Below are 10,747 nucleotides of genomic sequence, written 5' to 3'. Positions count from 1 at the left end.
CTTTGAAAACTCCAAAATGCCACAGAGATTTTGATTACTCTTCCTTTGTGCAATGTGAGAGGCAGAATGACAGGACAGCCTAAGTGACCTTGGGCACATGGCTTAACCTTTTTTGCCTCAGCTTCTTCATTTATAAAATGGGGATTAGAGCGACATCTACATAATCAGTTTGATTGTGGAAAATATAAGCCATGTGAAGCTCTCAGATAAGCTGCAGTCTTGCTAAATGCTCAGTAAATGCTAGAGACAACTTTTATTATTTTATTATTGCCATTGTTCCTGGCTCTGGCTCCAGGTGGCTGCCTGCACTTGTTCCTGACCGGGGGGTCCTCAGGAGAAACAACAGTGGTGGAGGAGGAGGAATGAGGCTCTCACAGCCCACCCACGGAGCGCGTTTTGTTCCATAAAAAGCTTCGACTCTGGCTGCCATCGTGGCCTCGGTATTTTTGTGTCTCTTTAGCTCCTATTTCGAGAGCAGACTTGGCGTGGGAATGTTTTCCTTTATTTCAAATCTTAAGTAGTTGTTGGGTAACAGCTGTTTTTATAGATACTCTTTGAGGCACTGAGATGCTGCTGAAAAAACAAGATTCTTGAAGTCAAAAAAAATCTTCCCCGTTTTATTTGCCTGACTCTATTTTTTCTCCATGTCTCTACTCCTGCTTTCACTTCTCTTAGAATACCTTTGTCTACCCCTGCTCCTGGTCTTCTGCTCCTGTTAGGACCATCCTCATTGTCGTGCTGTCATTTTTCTCTTGGAGGTTCGTCTGGTTCCCTCAGTCGGAGCCAGTCTCATTCTCTGGGCTTGACGTAAGTGTTGGTTAGTTCTAAAGAAGTCTCTCCTCACCTTGACCCAGGTTCTGAGAACTCTAGGCTTTTTTCACGGCCGTTTCATCAGTGTCATTAAGTAGAAAATAATAATCAAACTTTCTGTTTGTCAACTCAACAGCCAAACACTTTAGTTGCTTTTTTTGGAGGTGGATGGGTGGGTGGGATCCTAAATAGGTAGGTGGAAGTGCCCCACCTCTTGCACAGAAGCTAGATAAGGGTTGAAGAAATCCATGTTCCCTGTGTACCCAGACTGGTAGACATAGGCAAGATGTTGGTCAACGTTATCATTGCTCATTCCTGCCCAAGCCTGATTCTCTAGCGTTCTTTTCAGCTTTGTACTACCAGAGATTTTCTGGAAAACTCATTTTCTGTTTAAATTAATTAATCCTGTTTCTGTTGTTTGCAACCAATAATTCTTAATAGCATAGTATCATGAAACAATGGGAACTTCAGAGATATTTATAAACCTCAGTTTGCTGAAATCCCACAGAAAGATTATCTGTTGTTTATGCCGCCTCAGCATTTTGGTACCCCTTCTGGTATTAGTAGCTTGATTTTCCTTTTCCAAACTACCCATCTCCATTCTCAGTCTATGTGTGCAAATCAAATTGGCTCCAGTCATGGCTGCAGAGTGGTCACGTCTGGCCAAAACACCGCATCCCTCTGGCTACTCGTGATTGGTTCAGGGAGGGGGCATGTGACCTCACCCAGACCAATGAGATTCAATCCCAGGACTTTTGTTGGAACTACTGAGAAAGAGATGTGTCTTTTTGGCTGGGGCTGCTAAGCTGGTAGCATATAAGGCTGGAGTTTCCAGGTGCTGCCGTGAGGGTGAGTCAACCTGAGAGCTTGTGAGGGTGAGCCAATACAGAGGAAGGCAAACTAAGGGATGAAGAGAAAGAAATTCTTGTTGACATTGCTTGAGGTCTTGGATTGAATTGTGCCTGATTGTAATATAGTACCTGACATATATTAAATACTGTATACTAAGCATGAGTGTAAGCATTTCACATGTTGTATTAGTTTTCTAGGGCTGTCATAATAAAGTACTACAAACTCGGCAGTTTAAAGCAACAGAAATGTATTGCCTCATAGTTCTGGAGTCAGAAGTTCAAATTCAAGATGTTGGCAAGGCCATGCTCCTTGTTCTGAATTGCGTCCCCTCCAGACACCTTTCAAATTTATATGTCGAAGCCCTAACCCTCTGATGTGACTGAATTTGGAGATAGGTCCAAATTCACATTATTATCACATTCTTCCTTACTCAGAAAAGGAAAATAAAGCCCAGAGAAGTTAAGTAACATCCTCAAAGTCCTACAGTGAGTAAGGATTTGACCATGGATCTGAACTCAGGCAATGTGGTGATCAAGTGCGCAAGTTTAGCCTTAGCACAAACCTGTCTGAATTTGGTCCAGATACACAATCCAATCACTTCACTAATTTGCTTAGGCCAGTTTGAGTTTGGTTTCTGTCCCTTGTAATCTTCGCTCTCCCCTCCCCCCACCCCGACCGCATTTGCCTCCTCCCTTCCTGTGTCTAAGCGCTTAATGACTAACAGTTCAGCCTCAGGACTTTACTCAGATCTGCCCCTTGGGGTCTACCCTAGGTTCTAGAATTACTTCTTCCTCTTCCTTCCCTCTTCTTCCACCCCATCAATACTCTTTGTGCATCAGATGCTAGCTCCCAGCTAGGTTAGGAGGAAGCCACAGGGAATAAATCAATACAGATTGAGGTGTGATTTATAGACTGTAATTTTCCTAGGAGTTTTAGCTTTTAGAAGCAGAGTGTTAACCCGCTGACTGTCTGGCAGAAGTTCAGGCATTGAGAAAAGGAAGTAGAGGTCTTCAAGTCAAGTTGGGGAGAACTTTAGGGGCAGACGCTCTCTATTCTTTTAACAATTCCAAACAGATGAAATGTGGGAGGTTAGTGTGCGAGTCCTCCTGTGAGAGTAGGTTTTTAATCTCTTCTGAAGAATGGGGATGTTAATGGACCGTCACAGTCTTGTACTTATAAAGATGGCTGCTTTAGTTGCTTTGGTTGATTCAAGAGTTTGTTTTTGTTCAAGTAAAATCTCTTCTCCTTGAAAATCTTCGCCTCATACCAACCTTTCGAACCTTATCCATAGTTCAAACATGATGCAAATACTTTATATATATTGAGGATTTTATCTAAGTCTTTTTAGAATAAATTTCTCCCAACTAGCATCTATCATTATAACAATTAGCATTTTTTAAAAACCAGCATTAGATGTTTTCCCACTTCTATCCTGAAAATCTCAGCTCTTAGAGATAAGGGGTGAGTCTGAATCTTTCTCCTTCTTAACTTTTTAATCTTCTTAACTAAAGATGGTCTGACACATTGGTTAACACAGCTTCAGAATCAGAGGGACTTGGACTGGAATTTTCATTGTGATAGTTATTCATTCTAGGGCCTTAGGAAGATGAACTAACCCACCATTCTTGGTCATGTTGTAGAGGTGCTGTAAGGATTAAATGATATACTGGTCGTAAAGCTCTTAATTCAAGTTCAACACATGATAAGGTTTACCAAAGGGTACTATTTTCTTATTTTTATCTTAAAAATCATCTCTTGACAGAAGAGAGAGTACTTTGCACGAAGTTTAAGGCTCAGAAAATGTGTACATTTTATTAGTTAAAATACAAAATTTCCAGGCCAATCAGAACACTGAATTTCTAGGTGACTGCACTGAAGGGGAGGGTTAGATCAAGCTCAATTTTCATGAACGGGCCTGTATTTCCCAGTGGTCCCCTGAGCTGACATAAGACATATTCTTCTCAGTGGGCTGAATACTTTCAGCAGGGCTGATAATAGCTAGCTTCGACCATCTAAAATCCCGTGTTCTCTGGAACTGCTAATTGCAACTTGAAATTTAGGAAGCTATTTACTTGCTTCTCTATTCATAGGGCAGCAGCCCCTTTTCTCTCCTTTTGTTTGGATTCACTAAAGTGGACATGAGTGGAAAGTTCCATCAGGGGTATTGGGAAAGCTTATTTCGTGGGACTGTAAATATCTTACAAGAATCAGGAATAATGGGAACCTTAGGAGACGCTGCCACACGAGGAGAGGGAAAGTGTGTGTAAGAGGGTGAACGAAGTTTTGGTAAGGTGTTCAGGGCAAGTCTTAATGAGAAGTCAACCCTTGAGCAAAGATCTGGGGGATGTGAGGGAGTGAGGGTGGCCGATACCAGGGATGAAGTAAATCCAGGCAGAGGGAATACTGCTAGGGCAAGGATACAGAGAAAGAAGCATGTTTGTCATGTTAAAGAAATGTCAAGGAGGCCAGCAGGGCTGGAGGAGAGTGAGGGAGAAGGGAGAGTGGTAGGTGCTATGGTCAGAGGGGTGATGGGTCAGCCTTCTGGAGCATGCGAAAAGGAGCTTGGTTTAGGACCCACCAAATGGTTTTAAGCAAAATGAGACAAGATCTGACATATGTTTTAACACGATCCTTTGGATCCTAGTGGGGGGTAGCTTGTAGGACACATGAAGAAGCAGGGAGACCAGTTAGGAGGACTTTGCAGTGATTCAGAGGGAGAGGTGATAGTGGCTTGACTCAGATCAGGATCATAGCAGTGAAAGTGGTGAGAAGCAATAGGATGATAAGCAAAAGAAGAGGCCATATCTAAGAGGATTTGCCGACAAAATGGATGTGGGAAAAGGTAGAAATTAAGGAGGACCCCCATTTGCTTAACCTGAGCAATGGGAAGAATGGATTTATCATTAAATAACACGAGAAATGCTGAGGGGGAGTAGGTTTTAAGGGGACTATCTGGGAATATGTAATAAATATGGTAAAATTGACATATCTGTTAGACATTCAAGTAGAGATGCACAGTAGGCAGTTGAGTATAAGAATCAGGATTAAAGGGGAGAGATCTGGGTTAAATATATCAATTTGGAAGCCATAGGCATCCAAATAGTATTAGAGCCCTGAGTATATATGGCTAAAAATAGAGATGCACAGACTGAACTCTGGGACGCTTCCTTATTTAGAGATCTGGAACATATGGGGGAACCAGCAAAACAAACAGGTTGAGAAAGAGCAGATAGGGAGGTTAAGGGAAAATCAGGCAAGTGTAGAGTCCTAGAGGCCAAGTAAAGAAAGTGTTTGAGGGATAAGAGCGCCGCCGACTGTGTTAAGTGCTAATGAAAGGTGAAGTAAGATCAGGACTGAGGATTGACCATAGGAATTAGCCACATGGGGGGTGTTGGTGACCTTGAGAAAATTGATTTTGGCAAAAGCCTCATTGGAGTAGAATTAAGAGAGAAAGGGAGGAGAGAATTTAGACACAGTGAGTTTAGACAACTCTTTCAATGAGTTTTGCTGTGAAGAGAAAAAATGGTATAGAATGAAGAAGATTTTTTGGTTGTTGTATTAATTAATATTGAGAGAAAGAATAGTATGTTTGTATGCTGATGGGAACGATCCAGTAGAAAGGCCCTGAGAAGCTGAAGATGCACGAAAGAGAGGAGATAATTGGAAGAGTAATGCCCTTGATTAGGCAAAAAGAGATATAATTTGGTGTGAAAATAGAGGGGTTGGCCTTAAATAGGAACATAAGTGTGGGAGGGGTGGCAGGAGTATAGAGGCCCAAAATCAGACAGATGGGTAGATGTGGTGAAGGAAGGATGTGGAAGTTTTTTTTCAGTTTTCTCTATGAAATAAGCAAATTTGTTAGCTGTGATAAGGGTGGAGCAGCAGTGTTAGAGGTTTAAAGAGAGAAGAGATGGGATGAAATAGCTATCCAAGAGAGTGGATGGGCTAAGAAATTATTGTATCATTCTCAGACAACGATTGGGGCTTTAAGAATAAAGAGAAGATAAAGCGAGACCAGCCAGCACGGTAGCATGTTCTTCTATTAGCTGAGTGGATGCCACTGCAGGGAAGCCAGTGAGTTGGATTGAATTAGAACTATGATTTAGCCATTAAATATAACAACGCAAGAGAGAGAGGTGATAGAATTGAAGATGTATGCAAGAGGATCACGATGATAACAAACTATGGAAGATAAGCAGGAAATGAGACACGAGGGACAGGGAAGAAGTGGTAGGGTGAATAGATCGAAGGCTCAGGTGCAGTCAAAAAACTGTCGAGGTTGGGGCTCAGAAGGTAGCGGTTAGAGAGTGGGATGTTTGAATTTGTGGTTACGCAAGAGTTGAGGTTATTGATAATAATAGGCCTGGAGCAGGACCAGGAAAGGATAAAATTGATCATTGGGGAGGGGAGTCAAAGTAGTGAGGGGCCAGAATATAAGGATTTTCTATGGAGACGTTGACGTATAAGACCTGTGACAAGGGTTGTGTTGGGGAGGATGACTGATCCAGAAGCTAACGTCTTCAGGAAGTGAGTAGTGACATGGCTGTAAAAGGGTGAGGAAAGTGACTGCATTATAAAGGGAGTAGCGTAGGTATAGTTTCATGAAGTGAGATTCAAAGCATTTTTTGTTTGTTTGTTTTTTGTTTTTGTTTTTGTTTTTTTTTTTTTGGTGAGAAATGAGGGAGGATGATTTTGAAGCATCAATGAAGCAGTAAGGAGGAGGTATCTATCCCACCTCCAGCTCTGGTGGCACAAGGAGTAGGAGAGAAAATAGCCATCATGTGAGAAGGCTGAAGTGTCCTCAAGGAAGAAACAGTGTTTAGTAAGATAGAAAGTGAAGGGAATATTATGAGAAGAGCTTGAGGATACAGAGAAGTTCACTGATGAGAGAGAGACCTTGAATTCAAGAGTCATGGTGAACTGATTTCAGAAGGAGAAAAGTGGAAGATGAACTCAGAAAAATGTGATGGAGCCATAAAGGCATTAGCATTAGTGGATGGGGGTGAGCTGGGCATCCTGGGCTTCCTGGGGGTGACTGACATGAACAGGAACAAAGACTATAATAAGATGATCTCAGTGGTCCTAAGGCATGGATGGGGAAAGGAGCTAGGAGTGTGGAAAGGAGAGAAAAATGATAAGAAAGGTTCTTTCAGACTTGATGCCCTGTCTTTTCTCTTTTTGGGACCTAGCAGGTTGGGGTGGGGATGGATTTGAGTAACAGCCACTATGCTCAACTCAAAAATGGTGAATAACACTTCGTTTCTGAGTTTTTTTTTTTTGAGGGGGGGTGCGGCAGGTGCTGGGCTCCCTCTTCCCTTTTAAAAATTTCTTTATAGATTCTTTGCAGCATTCTGAAAAAAGATCGAGGCCAGGAGTTCTACCAGTTTCTCAGATGCATTTGATCCTAGTCTAGATTCAAGGTGAAATCACAGCTACAACTGAGTTAAACCCTGGCATATGCCACAACCTCCTTATCTCCTTCATCACGTCCCTTTTTGCCATTGTCTCTATTTACTTATATAGAGACAACAAATGATTTTCTTCTGTTGAGATGTGCAGCCATTGGGAAGAGAGGATTCAAATGTTTTTGTCAAGTTCTGAGTGTCAGCTTCCTCCAGTTTTGCAAATCATTGTGCCAGAGCGAGGAACCACAACATCTAATTCCCAAGGAAGACAGTGGAACCCAAGAGAACCTCCACAGAATGGACTATGGTTCTAGATTTGCATTTGAAACCCTGGCTGTGCTTCCTGGTTGCATAAACTTAGGCAAATGATTTGAACTTTTAAGCCTTTACTTTTTAAAATCTTGATTAGAGGTGTTCAATTTTAAGCTGTCGAATAACAAATAGACCCATGATTTATGGCATTCAGATTATATGATTCTCAGCAACATTTAATAATGTTGACTCCTTCAAACTCTCTCTTCCCTTGACTTCTGTGGCTTTACATTTTCTTGGTTTTCTTCTTATCTTAGAACACTCTGTTTCTACCTCCCTTTGCTGGATTATTCTCCATTACCCAGCCATTATGTCGGAACACCTGAAGGTTTGTCCAAAGCCACCTCTTTTCTTTATTTTTTTAACTTATTCTACATCCTTACCCTACACATCTCCTTCATGTCATTCATATACTGCCAACTATTAAATACACAACCATAACCTAGAACTCCCTCTGAACTCCAGAAACATATATCTGCATCATATCTCTACCTGGACATCGCAAAGACATCTTAGCCTCAAAGAAATCCATGTATTACCTTTGGTAAATCCCCCAAATAGGGCTTCTTCCAGTGATCCCTATGTCAGCAACTGGCACTTCCAGAAATCTGTGGCATTCTTGATTCTTCCCTCTTCCTTATCCCTCACCCCTAATCCATCCTACAGTCCTGTCAATTCAATTTACTAAATATATCTCAGATTCCTTCACTTCATGATACTTCACCCATTGCAATCCCAAGCCATGATCATGTCTAGGTGGACCACCACGATCGCTGCAAAATAAGTTTCCTGGTATCCATTCATCATCTTTTCCTTCTTAACTATTCTCCAAACAAAAAGCAAGAGCCATCTTTTTAAAACCTCATGTGCGCATGTTATTCCACTCTTCCTCATGTTTCTGACAAGTCAATCCCAGCCAAGTGAAAACCCTTTGGAGGTTTCTCATTGATTCTCACCATAGCCCATAAAGTGCTGTCCCTGCCTACTTAGCCCTCCTCATTTCAGCTTCATCGTCCACTGCTCTTTCTCTTTCTCTCAATACTTTAGCCACACTCATTTTTATTTCCTGGGCTGAATCATGCTCTCACAGTAATGTTATTTGAATACACAAATGAATAATAGCTTCTATTTATTGAACACTTATTATGTGATAGGCATTTTGTTAGGCACGTTATAAGCATTTATCCCTTGCAGTAACCCTATGATGTGGGAATGATTATTGTATCCCACTTAGCAAATAAGAAAACAAGCCTAGAATGGTGAATGGACTTCAAGTTCCTTCTTGCTGGCTAGAATCCAGTTCCATTTGTCTGCAAAGTCTATGACCCTAACGGCCATATTATATTGCCTGTTATGTCCTTCTATAGTTAGAAATGCTTTCTTTTCTGTTAAGGAGTTGGCCATGGGCTCATTACCTTGAGAGTTAAACCTTCTCATCCCTCACCTCGTGAGGTCCCTTTCTTTATTCCTACTCCAGCACCAGTAATGATTTTAATACTAATTTTACAGGATTATTGTGAAGATCCCATGAACTCACAGATGTAAAAGCTCTAGCCCTTTACACTGTAATGTCGTTGTCAGATGTAAAGTCCCTTTTCAAACGTTTAACTCTTTCTTTCAAGTAATAAGCCACTTTGAACATGATTTGTTCTTTAGCGTTTAAAGTGGCTCATTCCCATTAATTTCTCCATATCCTATCCTCTATTATTCTCCTCTCCCTTTGCCATGGTTGAATATTCACAAGTCTTTAAAGTTTAGAAGACAGGGTAAAACTTTTTCATGAAGATCCTAGGCCAGAGAAAGAAAGGCAGTATTTGGGTCAAATTCTCCTGGCCAGAGGGAAAATTATTTGAGGTTAAAGAGTCGTGCAGTTACCTGGACAATTGTAGTGCAGCACTGTAGACATTCCATTTGAAGATTATGAAATGTTATCTTGTTTTGTCAGATGGCCTTTCCTGAGGGAGGCTGAGGTTGACACCTGCTCCCATCAGAGGCTCAGTGCTGTTGGATTTGCTAATGCGGGGATGTTCTCGCCATCTGCAGCTTCTGTGCCTTTGCTTCCTTATTTTGTGTGTAGTTTTAGGCTGTTTATTTTTTTTAGAGGCTTAATGAAAGGGAATAACTATCACAGGACCACCTCTTAGGGTTGTACAGTTGTATCCTGCACAAGGGTGCCCTGCTAAGGACATGCGTGGTGCTAAACTCCAGCTTGCACCCTGTTTGCTGAGCTGTGTGCCTGCTGTCTCTGTCCATGGGAAGAGGCATCTATTCTAATTGGATAAGAGGGTCAGGCAGGCTGGTGCAGGCTTGAATCACCCCCTTTTCCTGATGGCCCAGGCGGGCCTGCACTCTTCTCCACTTTTCAACTTGTGTGTGTCTGATGGTTTGTGTGTGAGTGTGTCTGCTACCTGTAACTTTACTTTTGAGAATTCAAATCAAATACTTTGATGCCTTCTCCTACCAGCAGCGATCCGACTCTTCCAGAATGTCAGATGCAAACACGTTATTGGCAAATCGTCAGGTATTCTGTATTTGGTGTCTTTGCACCCCTCGTCCCTTCTCTCCCTTTCTCCCTCCCTCTCTCCCTTCTTCCCTCCCTCTCTGGCTTTTAGTTCATGCTACATAATCACCATCTGGTGTTCATGATCTTGCTTTATTTCTCCCTTTAAATTTTATTTATGCTTAAATCCTGATTCTCTACTCCCACTCAGTACATTTCAAGAGCATCCTTTTTTTTTTTTTTTTTGGTATGTGGTTTTGCAAGACGTAGCCTGTCATTTTGTGTGCAAATCTTTATATTAAAAAATTGTATAGCATGATAAATCTCATTCTTATTTTTTTCGCTCAGAATAATATTTCTAAGAACTGTTTTGATTACATAGCTTGTCAATGTCAGGTTCATTTGAAGTGTTCCCTTCTCCGTGAAGTCTCCCTAATTTTCCCAAAGTTAGGCTCCCTCTTATGGGCTCCTGTGGAATTTTTTCTTCATTAATTATGATCTCATTTTGCAATTAAAAATATATCTGTTTGTGTTGAGGTCCTTGATGGAGGAGACTAGCATATATACATTTAAGCAATTCTAGCACCTAACATAGCTCTTGGAACATAAATTCTCAAGAAATGTGTGTTAAATGAATAATAATGATAATAGCTAACACTGCTTGAGTGCAAACTAAGCATCAGACACTGTTCTAGGTGTTTCATATCTATTGACCTCATTTAACTCTCACAACAATCGCATGAATTAGAGATTATTCCTATCGTTGTCATTTTACAGAGAAGGAAAGCAAGGCATGAAATGTTCAAGTAACTTTAAAGTTCACGTCATTTGTAAAATTCAAGCAACTCATGCAATTCGTAAAATGGTG

Source organism: Pteropus alecto, unplaced genomic scaffold, assembly GCF_000325575.1.
Source record: "Pteropus alecto unplaced genomic scaffold, ASM32557v1 scaffold91, whole genome shotgun sequence".
Taxonomy (NCBI): Eukaryota; Metazoa; Chordata; class Mammalia; order Chiroptera; family Pteropodidae; genus Pteropus; species Pteropus alecto.
Note: the sequence above shows the minus strand (reverse complement) of the source record.